Here is a 15728-nt window from a genome sequence, read left to right on the forward strand (position 1 = left end):
AAAAAAAAAAAAAAAAAAAAAAACTGTACTATAATTTTAAAAAAAGGAAATCACAATAACAGATGTAAATTTCAAAAAGTTGAAATCATGAAACTTCTTTAAAAGCCTTAGTTAGAAAAAAACTGAGTCAGTTTTATGTACTTTTAAATTTGTAATTTCTCATTTTGTTTAGGAAATTAATTATTGGCCTTGGCCCGCAGCTTTGGCTCTGAGTATCGGTGTGCATACTACAAGGTAGTTCAGTATTTATAATTAGACAGAAGCCTTAGGCAAGTCAGCAGTCAGAGGAGGTTTCAGTGCTGAGTTCTTACCAGAGGAAGCATGAAATTTTATCCAAATCAAACATCAGAAAAGCTTGACAGTATACATTTTGGAAGTTTTCTTCTACACTTATGGATTTTACTCCTTCATTCTTCAGCATCAACTTGATGTTGATTCCTCACAAACAGTACAGAGGAGAAAGAGATTTGAAGCAACAACTGATTCTATGTGGAAGACAGACAGGAAGTACAAAACCTAAGACAAGCCAGCTTGTGCACTATCTTGCTCCATGATAAAGGCAAAGAGTCATTTGTAAAGAGACCATATCAATTACTGCATGAGGGCTGTGTTTCTTTAGTCTTCTTCTTGATGATGTGGGGTTCTTTGTCACTGATGCTATTCTGACCTTGCCATATGAGATATAACTGAATTTCAGGGTATTTTAGAAGGAGAGAGGTCCACCCTCTTTACTAGTGTGGAGAAAAACCTATCTGTGTCTGCTGATGCATAAAGATCAGTAGTGACAGTTTCACCAATATGAGTCCTAACTGCTGAACACAACGTTTAGTCCATTCTAGGGCACTCTTGATCTATATCTGATCTGGTATCCATCTACCAAGCTTTTCTCCAATGGCATACAACTGTTCTCCATCGCTGGTAAAATTCCATGGTTTGTCTACTTGAAAACTAAGCAGCATTTCAGAAGTTTCATGGCAGTCTTTGGCAGAGAAATAAGTTTATGCATGCTCAGCACCTAGAAATTTACCACTTGAGTATTTAGAGTTTTCTCTTATTACAGATTTTCCTAGACAAAGACACAACCTTTGAAGCTGCTGTTACAGGAAGCTGACTCCATTTGTCCAGTTACCTTTTCTAGTTTATTTGTCTAAAGAGATAGGAAGAATGATGTGTGTACTACAGTGTGTACTGAACCCATGTTTGAAGATTCTAGGATTAGTAGGTTATACCATAGAAGAATTTTAATGCAATTAAGCTCAAAGGAGATCCAGTAGAAGGAAGGAGCTTGCAATTCTCTAATTGCAAGTGTACCTGGAGAGAAGATTCTGTTGTGTAATGTGCATTTTCAGATCTCAGGAACCTGAGTGCTTTTCATATCTTGTTGCTTTCATATTGCTAGAATAATTCATGAGGGGGTGGTGTGGATTATTATCTGTGAATAATCTACCAAAATACAAACTGAGAGTTGAGGGCTTTGACCTTTCTTTCATCGTGAGTGTGAATCACTCCCACTGCATGCAGAAAATGTTGATTATCCCCTCATGTGCTTGCCTGAAAGTTAACCAATGTAATGACTGGAAGATCCACTGACAACAACATTTTCTTTATCTATAGATTATGTGGGTTTCACATAATTACACCATGGATACTACCTGGGTTACTGATCCTGTGAGCATGGAGCATTGTTAAGATGAACATTTAAGAGAGGCAAATATATATATATGTAAAAATATGTGTGGCTGAAAAAATAAATTAAATAAGAAAACTAGGAAGAATTTTCAAGACTGCCCCATCACATTTGCAAATCTGATAAATAGCCTCTGAAGAATTGTTCCTGATAGCTTGTCATTGCTGATACAATTTATAGTCTTTAGATGTGTGTTTGATCAAGTGGAATGGAAAGGAAAAGAGATATACTATAATTTCTGTTTTCTTCATCATTCAGTGAAACAAATTCACAGTGCAGGATGGGCAATGACAGTCGCCATCATCACTACCCCTACAAAAGAAGCTAATTTAACAAGTAGAGAATATTCTTTTACATCTGGGAAGCAATACTGTCACCCTCTTATCCCTCAATTACAATGTGTGAAATCTTGTTAGAATTTTATTGAAAATGCTTTTATAGATCGTTGTGTATCATTACCTCCGAAAGCAGCTCCTGTAATATACTAAGGCAGATGCTGAACTCTATAGAAAAGCCCATTGTATAACAACATTAGCACATGCCCCTGGAAAATCAATCTGTATAGAACAATTGCTTCAAACTGGTGAGTATTTGTCTGTTTGGATGACCACACCTACACCCACACCATTACAGTAATTCTAGACTATGTCTCTAGAGTAAGTGCTTCTTAGTCTCACCCCTGCTGACAGGGACAGGAGAAGTCTATAGCTATGAGACCTACCTACTGTATTTAGAATTTAGCATAATTCTTATCTCTGGGTACAAAACAACTCACCACAAAAATGTGGCCAGCAAAAATTTCTCAAACTGTGCCTGAGCATATACCTGTGATCCAACTGTTCATGAGGCAGAATAAAAGAATTAAAAATTTAAGACCTACATAAGTCATAGAACAAGTCCTACCCATCCTGGACAACTATAGTGAGGCCTTGTCTCAAAATAAAAGGTAAAATTATGGTTAGTTGTGTGCCTTAATGATGTAGTACTTGTCTACCATGCATCCACAAGGCTCTAAAATCAATCCCAAATAATCCAAAGTCAACCCTGATTAAGGAAAATTATTGAACTGGAAAAAGACCCTGTAAGAATCCATCTTACCCATGTGATAAGATCCCAGAGAATAAGGTAGATAAATCCTTATCAGAATAGGTAGGAGCCCTCGGATTTTATGCCCCATTGCTGCAACATGAAATTGTACTCTGTGTTAATTTAGTATCAGATCTGGGCTTAAAGACAGGAAATATGGCATTTACTTTTCTCCTCATGTATTTTCTATAAGGGGAAATGTTAAGCCTTCATATTGCTGAACAAAATAAGCCAGGCACATAAAGACTAATAAAACAGTTTTTCTCCTATACAAGAAAACTAGAGGATAGATACAGAAAAACACAAAAGGAAAGCAGAAAAATGTTATTTGTGATTTTTTTTTCTTGAGTAGATGTTAACAAATATCTATATACCCCAGCTGAGATACTCATAACAAACCAAAATAAGGATTCTGCTCAAGTGTAGTGTGAAGAAGCAGTGGGTTTACTAGGGACATTTACAGCCATAGCAGTAGAGACACCTTACAGGAACATAGATGAATGCAAGTCATCTTCATCATCAAAAACAAAACAAAACAAAAATAAAAACACAAATAAAGAGGAAAAAACAAGGAAAAAACCTGGAATCGGAGATGCTTTGCAAAAACTATAACCCTAAAGATCTCTGCTAAACTTGCCAACAGCTCAAGAATCCGAGAGTCTCTTATCCCCCTGAAATAATTTCTTCTCATAACAACAAAAAAGAAGGCCTTATGAATCTTCTAACTTTCAGGAGCTTCCTGATATCCTCATGTGTCACTTCCTGGCCTTATATTTTATTTGCTTCCTGAAACTTTTAAGTCCTCTTACTCCCTCCAGCAGTGAATGTTCCAGTTTAGAGGAGATAACAATACAGTGTTCTTCCTCCTCCTCTAGCTATAGATATATAACTTTAGTCATTTTAACACCCCCAAGTCCCTCCTCTCACTGAAACCAGTTTCTTCCCAGCAAGCCCCTACCACCACTTTGACATATTGTGTGTATTTGAGCCAATGGGTAATTTGATTAGAGTTGCTTACATGAGGACTAGTGGAAGGTTATTTACTGGAGCATGGACAATTTATCTTTGGCTACACCAATTAAGAAAACTATATTATAAGTTTATTGTTTTTAATAGCTGAATCGTGCTCCATTGTGTAAATTTTCTGTATCCATTCCTCTATTGAGGGACATCTGGGTTCTTTCCAGCTTCTGGCTATTATAAATAAGGCTGCTATGAACATAGTGGAACATGTGTCCTTATTACATGTTGGTGCATCTTCTGGGTATATAGCCAGGAGTGGTACTGCTGGGTCCTCAGATAGTACTATGTCCAATTTTCTGAGGAACCACTAAACTGATTTCCAGAGTGGTTCCATCCCATATACAATCACCAAACTGAGACACTATTATGGAGACCAACAAGTGCTTACTGACAGGAGTCTGATATAGCTGTCTCCTGAGAGGCTCTGCCATGCCTGACAAATACAGAAGTGGATGCTCACAGCTATCCATTGGACTGAGCACAAGGTCCCCAATGAAGGAGCTAGAGAAAGACCCTAGGAGCTGAAGAGGCTTGGAGCCCCTTAGGAGGAACAACAATATGAACTAACTAGTACCTTCAGAGCTCCCAGCGACTAAACCACCAACTAATGGGTGCACATGGTGGCACTCATGACTCCAACTGCATATGTAGCAGAGGATGGTCTTGTCAGTCATTAATAGGAGGAGAGGCTCTTGGTCCTGTGAAGGCTCTATGCTCCAGTGTAGAGGAATGCCAGGACCAGGAAGCGGGAGAGGGTGGGTTGGTGAGCAAGGGGAGGGCAGAGGAAATAGGCTTTGTTTTGTTTTTTTTTTTCCCCAGAGGAGAAATCAGGAAAGGGGATTACATTTGAAATGTAAATAAAGAAAATATCTAGTGAAAAAACTATTTTATTAAAAAAGTACCATTAATATATATGAAATAATGCAATTCCTAAAACATCTGGATTCTTGGAACCACAGGAAGCTCCACATTGTGCAAGCACATTCTCTTCACTGCTCTTAGATTTCTCTCAATTGATACTTTCTCCCATTGGCTTCCTTAGTTTAAGATTCACTGTAGATTCACTATATTAGAGGCTGCTCTAATATAGACCAGTGGTTCTCAACCTTCCTAATTCTGTGACCTTAATACAGTTCCTCATGTTATGGTGAACCCCAGCCATAAAATTATTTGGTGCTGCTTTGTAACTGTAATTTTGATACTTTCATGAATTGAAATGTAAATATATGCCATGCAAAATATCTGACACGTGACCCTCCTAGGGTTGTGACCTACAGGCTATGAGTCAATGATAGAGAAACTCCTAAAGAGAACTAGCTGCCCAACAATATTCTCAAATACTACAGTGATGAAGTCAAAGCTTCTCACTCAGGCAAGTGTTGTCATGTTTGGGATAACATTCAAAATATTTAACAACCACTGAGTCTCAGAACCGATGTGTTGAGTTTGAGTGAAAGGTTGTTCCTGAAAAAATCACAAGTGGAATTTTAGAATCTTATGAATAAGGAACTGAAGCTATTTACTCATTTAATTATGTCCAATAATGTATAATATTTTCTGTATTATATTTGTGTAGTTTTAAGTATTGAAAGGTAGTGCATGCTGAGGGCATGACAGCTTTACAATAATGTTGGCTTTATTGATAAGTTATATTGGAAATATCCATGTTACTTTATTGAATTGTCTCAGAAAACTTGTATTCCCTCTTGTGAAAACTTGCCTTTTTCCATTTTGATGAACATCCTCACAAGGATTCCCAACTATCCTTCAAAAGCCTATGTTCCCTCATGTTAACCCTATGAACCATAGAACCAACTACTGATTGGCACAATTGAAAGGTCTAAATTTTTTAAAGAAAGTAATTATAATAATTATAATTGTCTTGTTTAAAAGAAAAAAAGAACATGAAAATAATACACCAAAAAATATCAAATTTTATAGTGAAATAAAACATGTAATACAAAATACTTTGGGTTTATACCACCGAGGCTAGCCCTCAAAATTTATAGCCTCCCTGGAAAATGTTCATATCATTTCTACTTGCCTCAAAAAACACACTCTGGAGAACTATGACAAGATCAAACCTCCTGGTTTTATGACAGACAACAATAAAATTTGTGGATTATTCCAAGTGTGAAATCAGTTTTACTATGCACTTGCTCAAAAGTTCAAATCATTGGGGTCTAAATCTCTCCATCTTAAAAAAAAATAGGAGAATGATATTCCCTTTGTCTACGGACATGGTATCTATTGCATTAAGATTTACAAATAACAAATTACTGTAGTATGTGGAGAAATTGATTTACAAACTCAGAAATGGTTTCAAGGTACTCAAGGTCCCTAGTTTATGAATAAGGTGAATATTACCAGATTATCTAAATTGAATAATTGTTAGTCTCTTATTTGTGTTGCACTACTTCTTAAGATTTAATTGGAGGGCTAGAAAATACCAATGAATTCTACTGAGAATATATCAAGAGAATATGTGTTTATATTTGTAAATTGGTATGGGTTAGTACATATATGATAAAAATATTTAACCAAACAGCCCAGTCTCCAGAGAGCAAAAACACTAGGAATTAGAAAACCTCTGTAGGTGAAGAACCTGTATGCTAGGTAGAACAAGAAGGCCCATGAGAATATCATGAGACTTTGGGCAAAGATCCCCTTTGTACTGGCTGACATGAAGGAAGGAGAAGGCAACTGGCAAAGGGTATAAGAATGCAGAGGAAAGACAGTGGGAAGGCAAGTTGCATCTGATTTTTATGAGCCATAAATAGTGTTTATGTTTATATAATTTACATGTAATAAATATATAATACATACATTATATTTATTTCACATAATGATATAAATATAATATAAATAATTATAAATGATATTTTATATTTATATTATATTCTTATTAGATTTTTAAGTTCATATATTTAATATTTATATAATATTTTATATTTATACTACTTTTATACTATATTCATATTATATAATACATTTTATATATAATTATAAATTATATTATATAGTATATATTTTATATAATATGTTTTATAGTACATATTCATTGATAAATATTCTATATTATACAATATATTTATATGCCCTTATTCATAAGCAAACCTCACTATTATACTCTGTGACTTTGGAAAGTGTAGTTTCTAATAATCAGTTTAAATCTCATTCTGTTCTTTATGCCCAATTAGTCAGGTACTGAAAGAACAAACTGGAACAAGCTAGCACTGCGCACGAGACATTTCCCTTAGTGGATAGTTATTAAGTAGATATTTGGAAAATCAACACCAACAGTTTTACATTGCCCCAAAAGTCTAATGAATATTTTTAAGATGCTGTTGATTCACCAAATATCTAATGAATAGTCATAATAGTCACAAAATTTATCCACTTCAGAATTTCCTGGTTTCATACATAGAATTCAAAATATACTTAGATATTGTTGTCTAAAAAGCACTTTGAGTGAACTATTTACAATTATCTCTCAAAATCAGAAAAGTATCCCCCCGTATACTGCTAAACAAAAGTAAAAAATAATTATTGATCAGTACAACCCTCAACTATGTAGGATTAATCCTTACAGATAATATAAGTTAGTTATTAACTAGTTCTGAACTAAACTGTTTTATTTTTTCTATTTTCTCACTGAAATTATCACTTTAATTAAACAGCTATACTAATTACCAGTAAATAGGCTAGAGAGCTTCAAGAACCACCAATTATCAGGACTTAAAACTTGGGTGCCTCTAATAATGGTACTGAGGAATAGGGAATGTACCATCATAGTTAGGACTCTGAGTGTGAAACAAATAGTTTTACATGTTATTAGGATGACACAGGCCAACAACCTGTTCAGGAACACCCACTAGAGTTATAAAGCAAGAATTTATCTTACCTTATTAGTGGGAAGTTTATGAGATGAGAATTCAGTCTCTGACCTTCTGTTTTTCCTAGCTCATCACAGACACATGTATCATTCATTTTCCCAACAATATGTTTAGTAAATGCTCCACTTTATTTCATGTAATCGAAAGAATGTCACTTATAAATGTATTAGTAACATAATGTGGCCGGATAATGGGCATGGGACCATGTCTGAGCTGAAAAATATTTTGATACATTCTGCTGAGAAGGTTTTGATTAATAAGAAATATTTGAACTAGCCAACTAGTCCATCAGGAGTGTATCTGTTCAGTGCTGTTTAGAGCCAGGTTGACTGAAAGGAGTCTACAATAGTCTGCTTAGACCATATGCAAATGACATCTGGGAATGGATTATAAATATCCTTGACATAACAATAAAAATATTAGGCCAAATAAATGAAGAATTAAAGAACATCACTAAGATCTGTCTCTCTTTAAAAATACTGATTTTTCAAAAAGAATTGGGATATTTAGCTATTTTGAAATCTTGGGCAGTGTGACATAAACTGTAATAAATAGTTACATATTACATATAAAATATTTACCCAGTTATTTTTTTAAAAAAAATTTGCCTCTGATATATAAGGCAAAGCTATTCCACATCACTTCCTGAAATTACCTTTGACTGGGTTTCAAGATAAGCAGCTGCCATAGGACCTGATGCTGAAAGTGTGTTTTCAGAAATTACAGACAGAAAACTGCCTCAAGCAGCTTGTCCAGGACTATGGTCTGCCCCTGCCAGAGAAAACCCTGTACACCTTGATGGCCAGGCTCTTGTGTAATGCGGGCAGGCTCAAGGGTCTTCATACTGCTGGCGTGCTTCACCCTATTCCATTTTCTACAGTGTGTGAACTAAAATGATTCCTGCTTGGAAACATTAAAGTCAAAGCCAGCAATGAACTCAGATTCCCAATTCACTACAGCAGAAGGAACTGAGCAGTTGGAGAGCAATTTTATGTTTCTTTGACTCACGGTGGTACTCTGAGCCCTATTTTAACAGCAGATAGTTTATGAGACGTCTTTATACTCCTCAAAGAAACTCAGAGATGAACCAGCCGCACTGACTATTTCAATGAAGTGAATGTAATGCCCCACATGTAATATAAAGAAGTGTGTAAGCCTCATGGAGATGGACTACACTGAAGCATAACAAAGTCGTCAGACATGGCTCTATGCTGGGAAAGTGCCAGGTGCGGGCTTGTCAGTTCAGGAGGCTCAAGTAAAGACTGACTTCAGTCACAATCCCATCAATTGTAGCATCATCTGCGTTTTTTGTTTTTGTTTTTTTTTTTAATCAAAAACAGTGAACAATTCCTTTTAGGGTAAAATATTTTTTTTATTATATATGTGTCTGTGATATACATATTACAACAAATACATGTACATATTTGTATACAGTAAATATAATGCAATTTATATAGTATATATTGTAATATTATATAAAATACTATATATATCTACACTTATAGTCTATACAAAATGCCTCAACTTTTACATAACAGCTCTCTTATTCAGCAATAGAGAATTTGTTAACGCTATGCCATGTATTTCTATGTGAAAACATGTTTACAACTTCAGTATTTATAACTAGGTTATCCACTTTCAGGAATCAGCGTGGAGTCGTAGTTATTTGCATTGCGGTATGTCTAGTATCCTATCAGCAGCCTCTCTATTTTCATGACAATTAATCCATCTCCACAGATTCTCGCAGCATCACCTAAGTCATGAAAGCTAGAAACACTTTTGAGAGCCATACCTGCAACTCAGCGTGATGCTTTAGCATGAGGCTTTACCACCCTCATTCAGCTCTGCTCCATTCCCAGCATGGCCAAGGCACACTCATACTTCCTCCTGCCTGCAGGATTGCTAAGCAAGACTTCGGGCTACCTGGTCCCTTCAAGGATCCTGGGGAACTGCGTGTAGACATATGCTGCTCTGCACACATCTTTTCTGTTCTTACCGTTCCTTTTGGACAAATCATTACTTACAAACCCAACATTCAAAAAAGTGTAAAAAAAAATTATCACCAAAGACCTTTTGAAAAAAATTATTTTCAAAAATATTTGATGGGAAATGGAAAGTCTCAAAAAAGCATCAAGTCCTCCAAGTGAAAGCTTACTTTTTCATAAGTGAGAATATAAAGGCTTTCAGAACCACAGATGCATCTGTTGTGTGGGGAAATCTCTATTTTATTTATCATCTCTCCCCTGATCCAAGTTTCATTTATTAATATTCATGAAATGTTTAGAATGCCTGTTTCAAGCTTGCTGTAAGGTTGCTAAATAATTAAATAAGCACTCTAAGTTATTCTGAAATCGAACCTAACAATATTTCTTCTTTGATTTAAAGCTTTGCTGGTTTTTTATTTTTGAATTTAGATATTCTTAAGAGAAGTCAAATATACCGATGATAGGGAATAAATAATGGTTACGAGAGTCCCAATGTAGAAGAGTAAGGAAGTTGGGATAAAAGAACACAAAATAGCAGTTGAGTATATGAACAAGCAGAAAGATCTTAAACCCAAGGGCTGCACAGGCAAAAATAATGTATTTGTATCCAAGATTTTAGTTTAATGGGTAAGTTGTGCTGCCATTCTCATGAGTATGTGGAGTCCTTCGAATATGTTACTACACATAATGTCATGACATGCTAGGTGGATTAAATCTTATGTGCAATAACATTTATTTTGAAAGTATTTGATCTCTACACATGCCCCCATATGTGTATTGATGTATATGAATATTGATGCATATGTAATTACACTTGCCTATAAAAGCCAGCAGTAGATGTCTAGTATCTCCCTCAATCTCCCTTCTCCTTTTTTTCTGAGACAGGTTGGTTGCTTATCCAACATCAACCCCACGGATTCATCTAGGCTGACTGGCTAGTGAGGTATCGCAGTCTACTGCTCTCCACTTGCGGGGCACGAGAATTACAAGTGCTTGCCATACTCCAGGATTTTATATGGATACTGAAGACACGGGTCTTCAGGCTTATTTAGTAAGGACATTACAAATCAAGCCAACTCCCTAGCCCCTGAAAGTTGTTTTTAAGGAACAAATCTATCAAAGGAAAATCTACATCAATCCACACTACAGACTGTGTTGTCCAACAGTATTCTGGTCCATGGTAAATGATGTTCTAGTTATATTCTGTTGCTGTGATAAAATATATGGACTACAACTTAAGGAGGGATGATTTATGTGGCTTGCAGCTCCAGGCCACAGACTATCACTGAGGGCAGTCAAGAAAGCAACTCAAACAGGAGCTTGAAGTAGCAACCCCAGAAGAATTCTGCTTTCTAGTGCTCCCCTTCAGGCTTTTGCTTAAATAGCTGTCTTACAGGACTCACCTTGCCTTCTGGTTCCTCTCACAATAGCCTAGGTCCTCCAACATCAGCTAATAACCAAGACAGTCCTCTACAGACATGTCCACAGACCAAGCTGACTGGGCCAATCACTTATTTTGAGACTCACTTCTCAGGTGACTGGAGACTATGCCAAACTGACAAATCAGGCTAACTAGGACACATCTGTATAATGATAGTCCTTTAAATTTATAATGGAGCTATAATTTTACTCTGCTTCTCCTGTGTTTAGATAGATATATACTACTGGGTTGCAATGGTGTTTCAGTGTTCAGTATAAAAATACACAGTACAGATTTATAGCCTCGGAGAAATAGGCTATGCCACAGAACCTCAGTGGACAGTAGGCTAGATGATCTACTTTTACAGGAGAGATGACACAGAGAACAACATAGGGCCAGTAAGACGTCTGTTAGTATGTCCCCTCATAATTAAGCAATGTTAGGCTGCGTATGAAAGAAGCAAAAACAGCTCTGCCTTGGGTTAGTCCTGTGTCGTCTTTGCCCAAATCTCTATAGCACTGCCTGCAGTGATTCCTCAGAACGTTCTACCACAAGAAAAGCATTACCTCCAGCTTTTGTCACAAGCTTTTCGAGGATGTATAACAGCCACACTCTGAATCACATTGTAGCATCCAACCATTCCTTGCTGGGAAGATTCGCTGAGGGTCTCACATGTCTCTGACCTCTGTTCCTGTGTTTCCATCTCTACCTCTCCTTGGCCCTCTTATCACCTCTCATTCAGATGAGCACCCCACTCTTCTCTAGGGCATTCTTCTCGACCTTCCATAGTCATAGTTATCTTCCATCCCCATCTACTCTGACAGAATCTATTACAGGTTTCACCATGGCCATCTGCATTGACTAATAGTTTGCAAATGACCAGGGACAGTTCCAAACACAGTCCAGTTTTCAATGCCTATCTTTTACATAGTAATTCTGTGAGAGGGGTATTCATAGTGTCCTCATTTTATAGACTCTAATGACCTGGAGGTAGGAGCACCTTAATTTAGATGGTATACATTTTGAAAATTAAGTTTTAACACTAGTTCATTTCATCTATAATGCAGGCTGCTTGAAACACATGTTCTTTCTTACTGTCCCCTACCCCAGTATCCAACAAACCTAAGAAGTGCTTTGAAAGAATCAAAATTAGTGCTGCTTCGTGAATAGTGAGGGTCTTAGACTCAAAAATTCAAAACATGACTAATGGCTTTCCTATAATCATTGCTCCTTTTTCCAGTTCTCACTGACTTCTTATTAATTGATAAAACTAAGAATGCTAGATCACAATACAGCAGCTTGCAGCTCCAGTGATAACAGAAATTGAAAATATTTAAAAGTAAACTCAAGTAACATGCTTATAATTACTTTGTGAATAAACTTTGCAAAGCTTATGTGATAGAGATCTACTCATTCAATATATGCATTTATATTTTAGTTATTTTTTTAAGTAGGACCTTTTCCCTATAAAATAACATTTTTTAAAAAATCGAGGCAGATTCTGCAGTATGTAACCGAGGCTCACTTCAACTTTGATATCATTCTGCCCAAGCCTCCTGAGTGTTGGGATCACAAATATATGCTACCACACCAGGCTAGTATAAAACATCTTAAAGAGTAAAGGACAAGTGTGTTTCTACTTTTATTTTCCAAAGATATAGGTAAGAATTAAATCTAAATTACAGTTCTTTCTAGTCTTTGAATATTATTCTTCTCATCCACTAACTCATGACATTTCTAATGTCGTCTCACTCTATCTTCCTGAGATGTTCTTGAAATCGTTCAACCTCTGAGTCGGCCTTGTGCTAACTAGTCCAAATACACTGAATGAAGTCACTTATCTTTTCTGACATTTATAAGGATATTTTAATTGACTCAGTATCTGGACAATATTTAAGTTAATGCCTAGATTAATGTATTTTAAGGATAAAGGCTGCTTTTAGCATAAATACCTCAACTTTTTGATAGACATGGATGTGATGGATGTTTTCTGTCAGTTCCATAGTAGCCAGTGGCCTATATTTTTTTTAAGATTCCTGTTTTGATAGAATGTATGATGCTGGTCACTCAAATTCATAAACATAAGTTCCTTCTACTTAATAAATCATATCAATATCTGAATAGCTTTTGTTTTCTGCTGTTCTGTGGTGAAACCTTGGAGCTTGGCATTCATTTAAAAGCTAATTTCTTTCTTTTTTCACTTGGGCAATTCATTCCAATTATAGACTTTTGATGTAGAATTGGTTCTATGTAAATATTGTTATTATATCTAACAGTTCAGGAGATAGACTGTAAGTAGATAGACAAGAAGCAATATGGGAAGAAAATAATTTATTTCATTTCACAGTTTGCAGTCTATCATCCAGGAACATCCAGGGCTCCTTAACAATAAGGAGCTAATGCAGAAGTCATGAAAGATTGCTGTTCACTGGCTTTTCTTCAGCCTGCATTCCTTTTAGACTCTTACAAACAAAATCCTTTGTATACATTCTGTTTTGATCAAATTCTTTCCCTTCTCCAAACACCTTTCAGATCCTACCCATATCCCTACCTACCCACCCTACCCCACTTCATGCTCTCTCTCTCTCTCCCTCTCTCTCCCTCTCTCTCTCCCTCTCTCCCTCTCTCTCTCTCTCTCTGTCTCTCTGTCTCTCTCTGTCTCTCTGTCTCTCTCTCTCTCTCTCTCTCTCTCTCTCTCTCTCTCTCTCTCTCTCTCTCTCTCTCTCTCTCCCTCTCTCTCTCTCTCTCCTCTTCCTCCCTCTCCCTCCTTTTTACCCCCTTAAAAACATAAAACAAAAGGCAAAACAAACAAGGCACAAAAATACTACTACTAACAATGATGATTAATGATAATAATAAATGGAGCCCATTTTATGTTGGTCAAATACTCCTCAGCATAGAGCCAACCATGGAGTGTAGTTGATATACCCAGTGGTACTTCTTTGGAAAAAACCTGGTTTTCTTTTTCCAGTAGCTAACAATTACAAATGGCTTCTTGGTTAGGCATGAGACTTTGTGCCGTCTCTACATTGGGATTTCATCTGGTTTGAACTTGTGTGTGCTGTCACAGTCTCGTAGTTCAAAAGTGCATCAGTGCTCTGCTGTGTCTGGTAGACACTGTTTCAATGGAGTCATTCAGCATCTCTGATTCTCACGGTCTTTCTACCTCTTCTTCCAGAGAGGTTCCTGAGGCTTGAAGGGGGAGTTTGATAAAGACACAAAACACATGGCTGAATACTCATGGCAAAGTGAAAGCAAAAGCAAACAACAAACAAACAAACAAAGCCAATCCATGAAAACATTGTCCATTTGTGGGCCTCACTGTTCATGACCATATACTGAAAGAGTGCTCTCTGATGAAGGGTCAGAGATCCTCTGATGAATTTCTTTGGTGTCTTTTATAGTGCTTTCTTGTTCTTTCTAAGTCCTCTGAGTTTGTGTCCTGATTTTCTTTTGTTTAGTTGAGCCAAGAATCTAACTCATTTATATTTTTCAATCTTATATTCAAAAAGAAGCAGCTTAGACATATTGTATCTTTGCATTATTTTTCTTTGCTTCTATTAATTTTTGTTTTTTATTATTTCTTGCCATCTACTGAATTTGGGCTTTATTCATTCTTGATTTCTACAATTCTTGAATTGCATCATGAAGTCATCTATTTGACTCTTTCTGATTTTTTTAATGTAGACACTTAGAGACATAAATTTTCCTTCTAGAACTGCATTTAATGTGTCCTAGAGGTTTTGTATTGTTTCATTTTCATTTAGTTTCATGATTATTTTTGTTTTGTGTTTCACTTTCTTCTTTCAAATAGTTACAGTTATGTAATGAGTTGTTCAGTATCCATGAGTTGATGCACTTAGATTTAATTTGCTTGCTGTTTTAAGTTTTATTGCGTAATGGTTGAATAGACTACATGGGGTTCAGTTTTTCACACTTCTGAAAGTTTGTTTTATGTCCCGGGATATGCTCTATTTTTCCAGAACCTTCTATGGACTGCTGAGTAGAATATGCATGTGTAGAGGGTGGTAGAACATTTTATACATATGTTAGGTACATTTGATGTAAAATTTCATTTAATTTTGAAATTTCTCTGATTGCATCTGGTACAGATGATCTATCAGATAAAAAGAGTGTTGAAGTCACCTATTTTGGGACTGGTGTTAAGCTGTGTCTTCAATTCTAAAGGCAGAATTCATTCATTCATTCATTCATTCATTGGAGATTGATATACCAGATTTTACTGTGTATATGCTCAGTATTCTAACATTTTCTTGACTAGCAGACCCCTTCATTAAGTAGCAGGCTCTCCCTTGTCTCTTCTGATCAGTTTTTTTTTTTTTTTTAGATATTTTCTTTATTTACATGTAAATTTCTCCATTCCCAGTTTCCCCTCCAAAAAACAAAGAAACAAACAAAAACAACAAAAACAAACCCCTGTTGCCTCCCACTTCCCCATGCCTGCCACCCCGCCCTCTCCCACTTTCTGGCCCTAGCATTCCCCTACATTGGGGCACAGAACCTTCACAGGGCTGAGGTCCTCTCCTCCTATTGCTGATCAACTTTGCAATCTTCTACTATACACATGCTGCCTGAACAATCAGACCCCTCCATGTGCAGTCCTTGGTTGG

The 15728-nt window shown here is 36.3% G+C and overlaps 1 protein-coding gene across 2 annotated transcripts in view; it reads left to right on the forward strand.

The window, feature by feature from the left end:
• B3galt1 (beta-1,3-galactosyltransferase 1) overlaps window positions 1-15728 on the forward strand; it is a 548275-nt gene that overhangs the window by 339341 nt on the left and 193206 nt on the right. The window lies entirely within an intron of this gene.

The sequence above is a fragment of the Mastomys coucha genome, unplaced genomic scaffold, assembly GCF_008632895.1.
Source record: "Mastomys coucha isolate ucsf_1 unplaced genomic scaffold, UCSF_Mcou_1 pScaffold15, whole genome shotgun sequence".
NCBI lineage: Eukaryota > Metazoa > Chordata > Mammalia > Rodentia > Muridae > Mastomys > Mastomys coucha.